Source organism: Panthera pardus, unplaced genomic scaffold (assembly GCF_024362965.1).
Source record: "Panthera pardus isolate Hobbes unplaced genomic scaffold, ASM2436296v1 HiC_scaffold_13, whole genome shotgun sequence".
In the NCBI taxonomy this organism is placed as follows: Eukaryota; Metazoa; Chordata; class Mammalia; order Carnivora; family Felidae; genus Panthera; species Panthera pardus.
Genome location: NW_026526688.1, coordinates 164,577,196 through 164,591,182, shown reverse-complemented (window position 1 = coordinate 164,591,182; position 13,987 = coordinate 164,577,196). Strand labels below are relative to the sequence as shown.

The 13,987-nt window shown below is 39.6% G+C and overlaps 1 pseudogene; it reads right to left on the bottom strand.

Annotated features, from left to right (window-relative positions):
• Positions 1–7,103: 7,103 nt before the first annotated feature.
• LOC109275537 (tubulin alpha-1B chain-like) lies at positions 7,104–8,481 on the bottom strand (annotated as a pseudogene).
• Positions 8,482–13,987: the final 5,506 nt, after the last annotated feature.

Below are 13,987 nucleotides of genomic sequence, written 5' to 3'. Positions count from 1 at the left end.
ATAAGTTCTTTATAGATTTTGGATACTAGCCTTTTATCTGATATGTCATTTGCAAATATCTTCTCCCATTCCGTTGGTTGTTTTTAGTTTTGCTGATTGTTTCCTTTGCTGTGCAGAAGCTTTTTATCTTGATTAGATCCCAATAGTTCATTTTTGCTTTTGTTTCCCTTGCCTCTGGAGAGGTGTTGAGTAAGAAGTTGCTGCGGGCCAGGTCAAAGAGGTTTTTGCCTGCTTTCTCCTCTAGCATTTTTAAAAAAATTTTTTTAACATTTCTTTATAATTGAGAGACAGAGAGACAGAGCATGAGCAGGGGAGGGGCAGAGAGCAGAGGAGACACAGAATCCAAAGCAGGCTCCAGGCTATGAGCTGTCAGCACAGAGCCAAACACGGGGCTCGAACTCACAAACCACGAGACCATGACCTGAGCTGAAGTCGGATGTTCAACCTACTGAGCTACCCAGACACCCTGTCTCCTCTAGTATTTTTATAGTTTCCTGTCTCACAGTTAGGTCTTTCATCCATTTTGAGTGAATGTTTTTATTTTTAAATCATTATATATACTTGTGATTACTATTTTCTTAGAAATGAGATTACTAGATTAAAGTGTATTACCATTCTTATTACTTCCAATTTGTATTGCCAGTATAATTTCCAGAAATCTGTTTACCTGTTTGACCTCACAACATTAAGTAAAAGATTATCATTTGTAATTCGTTGACTTCCTTCAAGTTTTCAATCAATGTGTTACCAAATATACTATTTTAACTTACGTGTTTGCCATCTTGTAGTTAAAAACATACCCTTGAAACTGCTAGAATGGGTGTGTTTGATAAATCCACTCTGTTATAAACTTCCTCCAAACTAATCAATGTAGCCACTTTGGTCACAATTTAGTTTTATGCTAAAATGTTATTGGGTCAGTCTCTTTAAGTAGAGTTATATAATCTCCTTAGGAAAATAAGCCCCTTCTTTGAATAATAAGGCAGTATCTCAAACCCATCTCAGTGAAATTAATTGTAAACATTTCAAAAAGCATGAAATGGTAATAAATGTTAAAATCACCCATATAAAGGATAGTAAGTAATGAAGAGACCCACAAAGGGAAATTCTCAAGACAGAAAGGAATTTAACTTTTCTCAGTGGTAAATAAATGTTTTAAAACTTAACAATCCTGTGGGGTAGGTACTGTATCAACTTCATTTTACAGAGGAAGAAAGGAAGGCTGGGAGGTGAAGTAATTTCCTCAGGGACAAAATAGCTAGTATTGTGTCAGAGTTAGCTGGAATTTACACCCTGATAGGGTTCCCAGATTCAGCAAATAAAAATACAATATAAGTATATCCCACATATTACTTGAGACAGACTTATACTAAAAAATTATTTGATGTTTCTCGGAAATTAGAATTTAACTGGGTGTTCTGTTTTTTATCTGTCAAGCCTGCAGCAAGTCCTATCTGACTCCAGAGCACCACACTGCCCTAATATCTGGAAGGTATGAGCACTAAAATCAAATCAGGTCACCCATATCACCAATGTGTCTCTAACAGCAACAGCGAAAAGCATTGCATATGAGAAAACACTATTATTTGCATGCACTGTAAACCCCTTAGCATTTTATCTGCAGGTAAGTGCCCAAAAATTATAGTTTTTAACTATCAGTTTTTGTATTATCGGTCTGCTCTTCACATCTAAGAAATTTTCTCCTTGAAATATTTTAAATGTCTTAATCAGCCGGTTTGGATCTATCATTCAGGAAAGGAGTCAGACCCTTTGTGGACTTTCTTCATATTCTCAGCTAGATCTTACTTCTTGGGACTAAGGGTTTTCAGAAAATTGCTACTCGTTGTCTAATACAGAAGACTCTTTCAGCCTTTTTTTAAAAATTTTTTTAAGGTTTATTCATTTTTCAGAGACAGAGTGTGAGTGGGGGAGGGGCAGAGAGAGAGGGAGACACAGAATCTGAAACAGTCTCCAGGCTCTGAGCTGTCAGCACAGAGCCTGCCCAGGGGCCCGAACTCATGGATGGCGAGATCATGACCTGAGCGGAAGTCGGACGCTTAACTGACTGAGCCACCCAGGCGCCCCAAGACTCTTTCAGTCTTAACGCTAGTGTTGACTTTGCCTCTGCCTGTCTTATGCCAATTATTGTTCCCCCGTTTTGGGGGAAGGTGGTTTCTATGACACTGTGCTAGATTTAAGTGCAGAGGATTAGAGTCCCAGGCCTGAGTTTGCATCTCAGCTCCATGGTTCACTAGTTCTGGGACTTGGAGCATGGTAAGTGAACCTTCTGGGCCCCAGTTTCAGTATTCATGGAATGGACATGATAATATCTGATAGATTTGTTATAAGGATTAAAAGGAACTATATTAATATGAAGAATTTGTTTTACAGTCCCAAAAGCATAGTAAACACTTGACAGTGGCTAGTATTCTAATTTTTAAAAGACAAATAGCAGAATTAAGCTTCATTTATAATGAAATAAATTTGCCTGGTTTCGTTATTGTTTAATTAAAAAAATTTTTTTTGAGAGAGAGAGCAAGTGGGGGAGAGGAGCAGGAGGAGGGAGAGAGAGAAACTTAAGCAAGATCCACACTCAGCACTGAGCCTGACAGGGGGCTTGATCCCAAGGCCCTGTGATCATGACTCGAGCCAAAATCAAAAGTCAGACACTCAACCAACTGAGCCACCCAGGTGCCCCTGCCTGGTTTCTTTTAAAAGTTAAAAATGCATGTTTTGGTTAAGAAATATACTAGGTTTAATTAGAGCAATCTTTTTCTAATCCTATCTCACATGTGAAAGACATAACTAAAATAAATATACCTAAAAATAAAACAAGATGACCAGATTGGGAATTTGTTCCCATATATGTCCACAGAATATTCATTTTCTTATGGATTGTTTCTTACTTGAAACTTTATCAAATGACTTAATGAACTAAATAGTTGGAACAATCATTCTAACAAACCTTTCTTCCTCCTGCCAGCTTAACTCCTGGTTGACATCATGAAACTTCATAGAATTTGTTATAATTATAAAATAGCTCTTGCCCCAATGAATCTTAACATGAGGTCATTGAGGGCAACAATCACAAACAATTCTTGAGACATTTATGGCTCAACTTAGTAAGTTTATTTAAGTAGTACAGGGACAAGACTTTTCGCTGTGTGAGGTTGGTGGTTATATACTTACTTAGTAACCAAAGGGAAGGAGGCATGCAGAGAGTATCAGATTACAAAAATGTCTTCAAATTTCTTTGCATTTCTACTCCTAAAACTACTTTTGTAAGATTCCTCTGGCGCTTATCACTCAGTTCAATATTAACTATTGGTGAGGCAGTGGTGAGACCCTTAAAGAATGTAGCAAACAGAACATATTTGATCCTCATCCGAACTATGCAGGCTTTAGGTCAGCCTTCTGGGCAAAGGGTAAACATTTTCCTGCTTCTGTCCTCATCAAATGTCTCTCTCTCTCCCTGTCCCTCTCCCTCTCCTTCTTTCTCCTCTCTCCCTCCCCTTCCCCCCACACAAAATTCTTTACTCTTTGGAATGATTCATTTGTTTTATCTTCAATGCACCTTTCTTTTTACCAACTCTTACACTTCCTTCTTGTACCTTTCCACTCCAAAACTATAATTAAGGATGAAATGAATGTTACTGATTCTTGGGATAATGCGTAGTTGCTGTGTAGAGAAAATGACTTCATCTTTCTGAGCTTCAATTCCCTTATCTGTAAAATGAAAGTGTAATGCCTACTCCATTAGGTTTCTGTGAAGATAAATGGAGCATGGTTATAGCGCATACACCCGTTTGGTATACGCAATAAATGTGTGCTCCCGCTCTCTTTCCCTTTCCTCTAAGCCCTCGGACTGCACCTAAGCGGGAGCTTTGAAGCATTTTGCTTAAGCCTCACCTGTCCTCCATATGTTGTAATGGGACTTCGATAGCAAGGTACACGCAGCCATTAAATAACTGCCTTATGTAAAGCTGTAGAGCTATTATTTATACCTTCTTTCTAAATAATTTATTATATAATTCTAGTAAGTGTGACCAAATAAGTAATTCATTTTTTTTTTAGTTTATTTATTTACTTATTTTGAAAGAGAGATAGAGGGTGAGCAGGGGAGGGGCAGAGAGAGAGAGGGAGACAGAGAATCCCAAGCAGGCTCAACACGGATGCAGGACTTGAACTCACAAACTGTGAGATCATGATCTGAGCCAAAACCAAAAGTCGAACGCTTAACTGACTGAGCCACCCAGGCGCCCCATTCATTTTTTTTTTTTAATAAAAAAACTGTATTTTATGTGTAGAGCACTTAACAATGTGAAATAATAATCCTTCATAAAGGCATAGAATTTGTCCAAGTGTTTATTCGTTCATTGAACATGCAATTTCTAAGCACCACACTGTGCTGGGCACTGTTCTAAGGTTTGGGGGCATAATAAACAAGCCTTTTTCCTGGAGACAGTACACAGGAGAGAGGCAAAAGAAGAGATGCTTATAATACAAGGTGCTCAGGAGCTGAGGAAGCACTTACAAGGAGCCCTAAGATTTGGGAAGAAAAGGAGCTAGACTGGAAGGCTGCCAGGGGAAAATTATCTCTGCTGAAATTGAAGGTAAGTAGGAATGTTGTTTTCATATATAAAACATACGTACTAGGATATTTTTCCAATTTACTCTGGCTAAAAAGGGTAAGAGTGTGTTTGATTTTATTTTGTTTTGTTTCCCCCTCCAATGTGATTAGCCTGACCTAGTCTATCAATGGATTTCTCTTCCTGGGACCCGCAGTAACCTTGACTGGTGGAAAGAACATAGCCACATTGGATTATCTGTTTTAGTAGGCTACTTTTAGTTTGGTTCCCAGTCTTGCTTTGTCAGCTCCCTCTAATCTTTATAATCCTATCTAAACTGCCTCTAACCACAGCTGCTCATTTGCATGACATTGACTCTGGTATTTTCATCTCAAAAATCATGTGATTTGAGGGATCCTGGCTCTTGACCCCAAATTATTAAATATTTCATAGTCTGTCTTCCAGCACACCAAGACTTTTAGCCAGAGTGGTCAGTGATGTCTCTTCAACGTTTATAACCCTATACATTAAATGTCATGTAATTCATTGTTTAATGTGTGTCTTCCAAGAACTACGAATTCCATGGTGGCAGGCACTGTCTGTGCTTTTCATTACTGTGTGTCTCCTGTCTACCCTCCTTCTATAGTAACTGAAATTACAAGATCCCCACATAAATAATTATGCGATTTAAAATAAAGAAAACGTTTATTTTCTTTATGTTGTGTTTTATCAGCGGAATGGGAGGGATTCTTTTTATCAGGTTATGCTAATTTGAGGTAATCGCATTAAGACTTCCCACAATGTCTGGCATAAATAAGGTCCTCAATTATATAATTATTAAGATTGTTATTATTTTACTGAGAAATAGCTCCTGATGCTCACTATTAATTAGTACTGTCAGTGTCAAGTTTCTAGGTAAACGACATAATTAGATATAGAAAGGCTCAAAGAATTCAGAGTAGGAATGAATCTATCCTGGAAAAGTGAATGGTTGTACCAGAGGATTTTAAGTCTTTTAGGTAAATATGAAAACATTTCATATTTTCTAACTTTGTGCTTTAAATACGTCAGGATTTTTGCAGACTCTACAGTGGAAATATGGTTGCTTATTGCCCTTCCCACAACTGGCTTTGGATTCAGCTTTCTCAGATAAACCAAATCGTCTATATGACACCTAACTTTTTTTTAAAGTTTTTTTCCTTATTTTATTTTTGAGAGAGAGAGGGAGAGTGTGAGCAGGGGAGGGGCAGAGAGAAAAGGAAACAGAGGATCCGAAGCTGGCTCTGCACTGACAGCAAAGAGCCCGATGTGGGGCTCGAGCCCACAAACCATGAGACCATGACCTGAGGTGACCTGAGCCGACCTGAGGTGACCAGAGCCGACCTGAGGTGACCCGAGCCAACCTGAGCCAACCTGAGCCCAGTCAGATGCTTAACCATCTGGCTTAAGCCACCCAGGCGCCCCTGGTACCTAACTTTTTTAATTTGGTTGCTTCTCCCACAGGCCCACCACTACCATCAGCAGGACCGAGGAAAGAGAATAGAGGCCTACATACCACATGCCTAAATATCAAGTTAATGAAGTATTAAATAAAATGTGTTTTGTCTTCACCTTGAAAAATATACCTTTGTAACAAAAATCAAATCCATAGGGGCGCCTGGATAGCTCAGTCGGTTGAGCATCTGACTTCAGCTCAGGTCATGCATGGTCTCATGGTTCATGGGTTCGAGCCCTGCATCGGGTTCTGTGCTGAACGCTTGCTCAGAGCCTGGAGCCTGCTTCAGATTCTGTGTGTCCTTCTCTCTCTGCCCCTCCCCAGCTCGCACTCTGTCTCACTCCCTCAAAAAAATAAATAAATGTAAAAAAATTTTTTTTAATTTGAAAAAAAATCAAATCTATAAAATGATTGTTATAATGTTACTGAAACTTGGCAAAATTTCAAAGACAACTAGATTTTTTTTTTAATTTTTTTTAACGTTTATTTATTTTTTTGAGACAGAGAGAGACAGAGCATGAACGGGGGAGGGTCAGAGAGAGGGAGACACAGAATCTGAAACAGGCTCCAGGCTCTGAGCTGTCAGCACAGAGCCCGATGCAGGGCTCGAACTCATGGACCGCGAGATCATGACCTGAGCCGAAGTCGGACACCCAACCGACTGAGCCACCCAGGCGCCCCCAACTAGATTTAATTATTGCACGTGTCTGGGTTGGTCTATTGATGGGCCAGGGATATTCAAATCAGTAATAAAATAAAGATACACCTAAATGATAAGTTATTATATATTACACATAATTTATTTTCCTGCCTTTTCAGAAAAATTACTAAGTGCCTTATAACAATCAAGATTTTACATTATTTGTGTTCTATTGACAGTATGGCCAAATGAAATAACACTTTTTTTTTCTTTCTTTCTTACTTTGAGGTATGATGGACAAATCTTACAGGTACACAAGGAAAAGTAAGACATGATTGCAGTGAAAAGTGAAGACAATCTAACCAGAAAGCTTTCAGCTAATGTGGAAGCTGAAGTTCTGAGTGGGACATGCTTCAGGGCTGAAAGGAATGGTAATTAATATTCCTCCCCTTCTTCTTCACTCTCTCCTTCAACAAAATCCACACCCACTTCATAATCCTTCTCAGGGGCAGCCGTGTCCTCACAGGTCTCAGAAAACTCTCCTTCCTTCATACTCTCACCCGTATACCACTGAACAAAAGCACGCTTGGCATACATCAGGCCAAACTTGTGGTCCGGACAAGATCAGACCTCAGCAATGGCTGTGATGTTGCTCAGCATGCACACAACTCTCTGTACTTTGGCCAGGTCTCCACCACGTACCACAGGCTGGTAATTAATGCCAACTTGGAAGCCAGTGCTGCACCAGCCCACAAACTGGATGGAATGCTTGGTCTTGATGGTGGCAATGGCAGCATTGACACCTTTGGGAACACATTGCCATGGTACAACAGGCAGAAAGCCATGTAGTTACCATGCCAAAGGGCACATTTCACCTGGTTGGCTGGTTCGAAGCATGCATTGTTGATCTCTGCTACAGAAAACTGTTCATTGTAGGCTTTCTCAGCAGAGATGACAGGAGTATTTGTGGGTAGGGGAAGTGGATGCAAGGATAGGGCACCAGGTTGGTCTGGAATGTTGTCAGATCAACATTCAGGGCTCCATCTAATCCGAGGGAAGCAGTGATGGAAACACACTCTGGCTAAGAATGCAATGAAGTTAGTGTAGGTTGGGTGTTCAATATTGCACTTTCTATGGCAGATGTCATATATGGCCTCATTGTCTACCATGAAGGCACAATCAGAGTGCTCCAGGGTGGTATGAGTAGTGAGAATGGAGTTATAGGGCTCAACTACAGCTATGGAAAATTCAGGAGCTGGGTAAATGGAGAAATCCAACTTGAATTTCTTTCCATAATTGACAAACAGATATTCCATTATCAGGGAGATGAACCCAGAGCCAGTTCCCCCTCCAAAGCTGTGGAAAACCAAGAAGCCTTGAAGACGTGGGCACTGGCCAGCTAATTTCCCAATTCGGTCCAAGACAAGGTCAATGTTCTCCTTGTCAGTGGTGTAGTTCCCTTGGGCGTAGCTATAGGCAGCATTATCCTTACCTGTGATGAGCTACTTTGGGTGGAAAACCTGGTGGGAGGTGCCAGTGCAAACTTCATCAATGACTGTGGGTTCCAGGTCTACAAACACTGCCCTGGGCACGTGCTTTCCAGCACCTGTCTCATTGAACAAATGTTAAAGGAGTCATCTCCTCCTCCCCACAATGGTCTTGTCACTTAGCATCTGGCCATTGAGTTGGATGCTGTGTTCCAGGCAATAGAGCTACCAGCAAGCATTACCAATCTGGACACCAGCCTGACCAATGTCGATGGAAATCTAGTCATGCATAGTGGCTATGGGTTAGCAGGTTCAGGCAACAAGAGCAGATACCAGGTCCCAGTTACAGCCCCCAACAAGCTAAGAGTCGAGGTAAGTAATGCACTCAAGTTAGATAATACTTTTTGAGTCATGGTAGAGTTTAGATCATTTTGTTAATTTCTTATGTGAGCAATCTTTGTACTGTTTGTCAACACAACTCATAATATGATACTTAGATTCAGAAAGAAATAATAAATTTAAATATCATGTTCAAACATTGCATTTGGCTCCTACAAATCACCTATACTATAGATCTTAGTTTTTGCTCATGAAAAAGTAGCTTGACTCCAAACTGGACAAAAGATATGAAACAACTATCTTCAAAATACTGGGCAACAGGCAGCACAGGAGTGTGATACTTGAGAGAAGTTGGGGGGTGGGGGGGGGAAATGAGTTGAACCCTGCCCAGAGGCAATTTCAGAATTGTGACACGAGAAAAAGGAAATCAGGCACAGCCCAATGCTCTTGTTTAATTGAGGAGTCAGAATTACGATCTTGGAGACCAAAGTGTCTAGAATATGCAAAACAGAGTACCAGTGAGAAGGAAGTTGTGCAGAGAAAAAGCTCCAGGAATTTGCAAAGGGGTCTTCTCAAGTCTTTGGTAGAATAAAATAAGATGCATCTTTATGTCATTTATAAACAATGTTTTTTTTTTTTTAAGTTTGTTTATTTACTTTGAGAAAGAGCACATGCAAGCTGGTGAAGGGACAGGGGGAGAGAGAGAATCTCAAGCAGGCTCTCAAGCAGAATCTCAAGCAGTCACGTTGTCAGCGGGGCTCAATATCACTTAACCCACTGAGCCACCCAGGCACCCTCTAACTTATCTTTATATTTAAAACATTTCTTCGGGCACCTGGGTGGCTCAGTGGGTTAAGTGCCGAAGTCTTGATTTTGGCTGGGGCCATGATCCCAGGGTCATGAGATTGAGCCCCGAGAGGGGTTCCACGCTGACAATGTGGAGCCTGCTTGAGATTCTCTTTCTCCCTCTGCCCCCTCACCCCACCTGCATGCTCTCTCTCTTTCTCTAAATACATACATACATACATACATACATGCATACATACATACCTTCTCTGAGCTTAGTGTGGAACCTGCTTGAGCTTCTCTCTCTCTCTCTCTCTCTCTCTCCACCCCCCGTTCCTCTCTCCCACTCGTACATGTGCGCTCTCTCTCTCTCTCTTAAAAGTTAAAAAAAAAATTTAACAATAAGTTAGAGATAAAGAGGCAGAAAAATATATAACATGTAAATTCTAGTAATAAAAAGGATAGTTTAGCTATATTAATATCAGACAAAGTAAATTCAAATCAAAAATATTACTAGAAAAAACTGCTAGAATTGATTCATGAGTTCAGCAAAGTTGCAGGACATAAAATTAATGCACAGAAATCGGTTGCATTCTTATACACGAACAGTGAAGCGACAAAAAGAGAAATCAAGGGATCAATCCCATTTACAGTTGCACAAAAAACCATAAAATAACTAGGAATAAATCTAACCAAAGAGGTAAAAAATCTATACACTGAAAACTATCAAAAGCTTATGAAAGAAATTGAAGAAGACACAAAAAAATGCAAAAATATTCCATGCTCCTGGATAGGAAGAACAAATATTGTTAGAATGTCTATACTACCCAAAGCAATCTACATATTCAACGCAATCCCTATCAAAATAACACCAGCATTCTTCACAGAGCAAGAACAAGCAATCCTAAAATTTGTATGGAACCAGAAAAGACCCCGAAGAGCCAAAGCAATCTTGAAAAAGAAAACCAAAGCAGGAGGCATCACAATCCCAGACTTCAAGCTATACTAGAAAGCTGTAATCATCAAGACAGTATGGTACTGGCACAAGAACACACACTCAGATCAATGGAACAGAATAGAGAACCCAGAAATGGACCCACAAACATATGGCCAAATAATCTTTGACACAAAGCAGTTAAGAATATCCAATAGAATAAAGACAGTCTCTTCAACAAGTGGTGCTGGGAAAACTGGACAGGGACATGCAGAAAAATTAACCTGGACCACTTTATTACACCATACACAAAAATAAACTCAAAATGGATGAAAGACCTCAATGCAAGACAGGAAGCCATCAAAATCCTCAATCAGAAAGCAGGCAAAAACCTCTTTGATCTTGGCCACAGCAACTTCTTACTCAACACATCTCTGGAGGCAAGGGAAACAAAAGCAAAAATGAACTACTGGGACCACATCAAAATAAAAAGCTTCTGCACAGCAAAGGAAACAATCAGCAAAACTAAAAGGCAACTGAAAGAATTGGAGAAGATATTTGCAAATGACATATCAGATGAAGGGTTAGTATCCAAAATCTATAAAGAGCTCACCAAATTCCACACCCGAAAAACAAATAATCCAGTGAAGAAATGGACAAAAGATATGAATAGACACTTCTCCCCAGAAGACATCCAGATGGCCAACCGACACATAAAAAAATGCTCAACATCACTCATCATCAGGGAAATACAAATCAAAACCACAATGAGATACCACCTTACACCTGTCAGAATGGCTCACATTAACAACTCAGGCAAAAACAGGCAAAAAAAGGATGCAGAGAAAGAGGATCTCTTTTGCATTGTTGGTGGGAATGCAAGCTGGTGCAGCCACTCTGGAAAGAGTATGGAGGTTCCTCAAAAAACTAAAAATAGAACTACCCTATGACCCAGCAATTGCACTATACACACACACACACACACACACACACACACACACACACACACAATGGAGTATTACTCGGCAATCAAAAAGAATGAAATCTTGCCATTTGCAACTACGTGGATGGGACTGGAGGGTATTATGCTAAGTGAAATTAGTCAGTCAGAGAAAGACAAAAATCATATGACTTCACTCATATGAGGACTTTAAGAGACAAAACAGATGAACATAAGGGAAGGGAAACAAAAATAATATAAAAACAGGGAGGGCGACAAAACAGAAGAGACTCATAAATATGGAAAACAAACTGAGGGTTGCTGGAGGGGTTGTGGGAGGGGGGATGGGCTAAATGGGTAAGGGGCATTAAGGAATCTACTCCTGAAATCATTGTTGCACTATATGCTAACTAATTTGGATGTAAATTTTAAAAAATTAAAAATAAAATTTAAAAAAAGTACTACTAGAAATAAGAACATTTAATAATGATAAAAGTGTCAACTTATTAAGAAAGCATAATAATCCTACTTATATGTGCACCTAATGACAATACTTCAAAAATTCATAAAACAAAAAGTGACATCACTAAATTTATAGCCAAGTTCACAATTACAGGTGGTTTTAACACTTCTTTCTCAGTAATTGATAGAACAAATGTAAAAAGCCATAATAAACTAGATTGTGAGCAACCAACTTAACCTAATTGACATTTATGTAACACTATACCCAACAACTGCAGAATACAAAATCTTTTTTAATCTTACTTGGAACATTTACCAACATAGGCTGTATGCTGAGCCATAAACCAAATCTTAATAAATTTCAGAGGACTGTAAGTATACTGAATATATTGTGTCCAAAACAGAATTAAATCAGAAATCAATAATAGAAGGATGTCTGGAAAATCTCCAAATATTTGGAAATCAAGCAACACACTCTTACATACCCCATGGTCAAAGAAGAAATCACTAGGAAAGTTTTAAAATACTTTGAACTAAAGGGGCACCTGGGTGGTTCAGTTGGTTGAGCCTCTGACTCCTGATTTCAGCTCAGGTCATGATCTCAAGGTTTATGGGTTTGAGCCGCACATTAGGCTTTGAGCTGACGGCTCAGAGCCTGCTTGAGATTCTCTGTTTCCGTCTCTCTCTGCCTCTTCCCTGCTCTCTCTCTCTCTCTCAAAAATAAAATAAACATTAAATAAATACATACATACATAATACTTTGAACTAAATGATAAAAACACAACATACCAAAATTTGCTGCATGCAGCTAAACCAGTATTTGGAGGCAAATTAGTTTTAAATGCTTAAATTAGAAGGAATAAAGGTTTAAAATAAACGATCTATGTTTCCACCCTAGAAACTAGGGGAGGAACAGCAGATTAAAGTCAGTGTCAGGAAAGAAGTAAAAATAATAAATGTATATAATAAACACAATATGAATACATAATAATAAAAGCAGAAGCCAATGAATTTTTATTTTTTTTAATTTTTTTTTAACGTTTTATTTATTTTTGAGACAGGGAGAGACAGAGCACGAACAGGGGAGGGTCAGAGAGAGGGAGACGCAGAATCTGAAACAGGCTCCAGGCTCTGAGCTGTCAGCACAGAGCCCGACGTGGGGCTCGAACTCACGGACCGTGAGATCATGACCTGAGCCAAAGTCAGCCGCTTAACCAACTGAGCCACCCAGGCGCCCGCCAATGAAATTTTAAAAATCAGTAAAGGAAACCAATAAAAGTAGCAGTTGGTTCTTAGAATGATTAATAAAATTGAAAACTTCCTAGATAGACTAATTGAGAAAAAAAATAAGGGACCACGAATTCTCAGCTGTAGGCTTGGCACAGTGCTAGGCAAGACACAACATTACTGCAGATAGTTGCAAGCCCCCTGCAGGGACACCATTCTTCCGGCCTGTCATGCCTTCCCTGCTCCAGAAACCTCAGATCTCTCCACAGTTTAGCAGCTGAGAGGTTAAAGCTTCACAGGATAGGAACCCTCTCAGCCCCTGCTGCTCACAGAACCTGTGTCCTTGTCCCTGGAAGCCTTGAGGCTCTACTGATGACTCATTATTTTGACCACCACTACTGAGTCTAAGCAACTTAGCACAAAGGTCAGTAACACAGGGGCGCCTGGGTGGCTCAGTCAGTTGAGCGTCCAAATTCTACTCAGGTCATGATCTCCTGGTTTGTGGGTTTGAGCCTCATATCGATCCCCGCATCAGCCCACGCTGACAGCTGGGGGCCTGGAGCCTGCTTCAGATTCTGTGCCTCCCTCTCTGCCCCTCCCCTGCTCACCCTCTGTCTCTGTCTCTTTCTCTGTCTCTCTCAAAAATAAATAAACATTTAAAAATAGTGGGTTTTTTTTTTCAATTTAAAACAAAAACCAATAACACAGGAGCTGACATTTTAGAGGATCTCATTTTCTTATCTTAAGTTTTGAGTCAGAAAAGGAATTTTCCCAGAGTTGTACAGTGAGCCAGTTGGAGATTTTTTTGATGTTCTTCTTTTGGTTACATAAACACCATGTTTTTTGTTGAGAATAAAAATCCCCAAAGTTAATGTCACTCAGGACAGCCCATGGTGCTGTAACTGCATAAATCCAAAATCATCTGGAAACAGGCAGTGAAGTAAAATATAAAGTTCTGCTAGGCAACAATTAAGCTGAGAAAACAAGGATCTTTAATAAGGTTAAATTTTTTTTTTCTGAGTGTTTTTCTCCTTATTTTCAGAACTGAAAAGCAAGAAGTACAGCAAAGTGCCTCCTATCTAAAATAGACCTTAATAAGAAATGAGAGG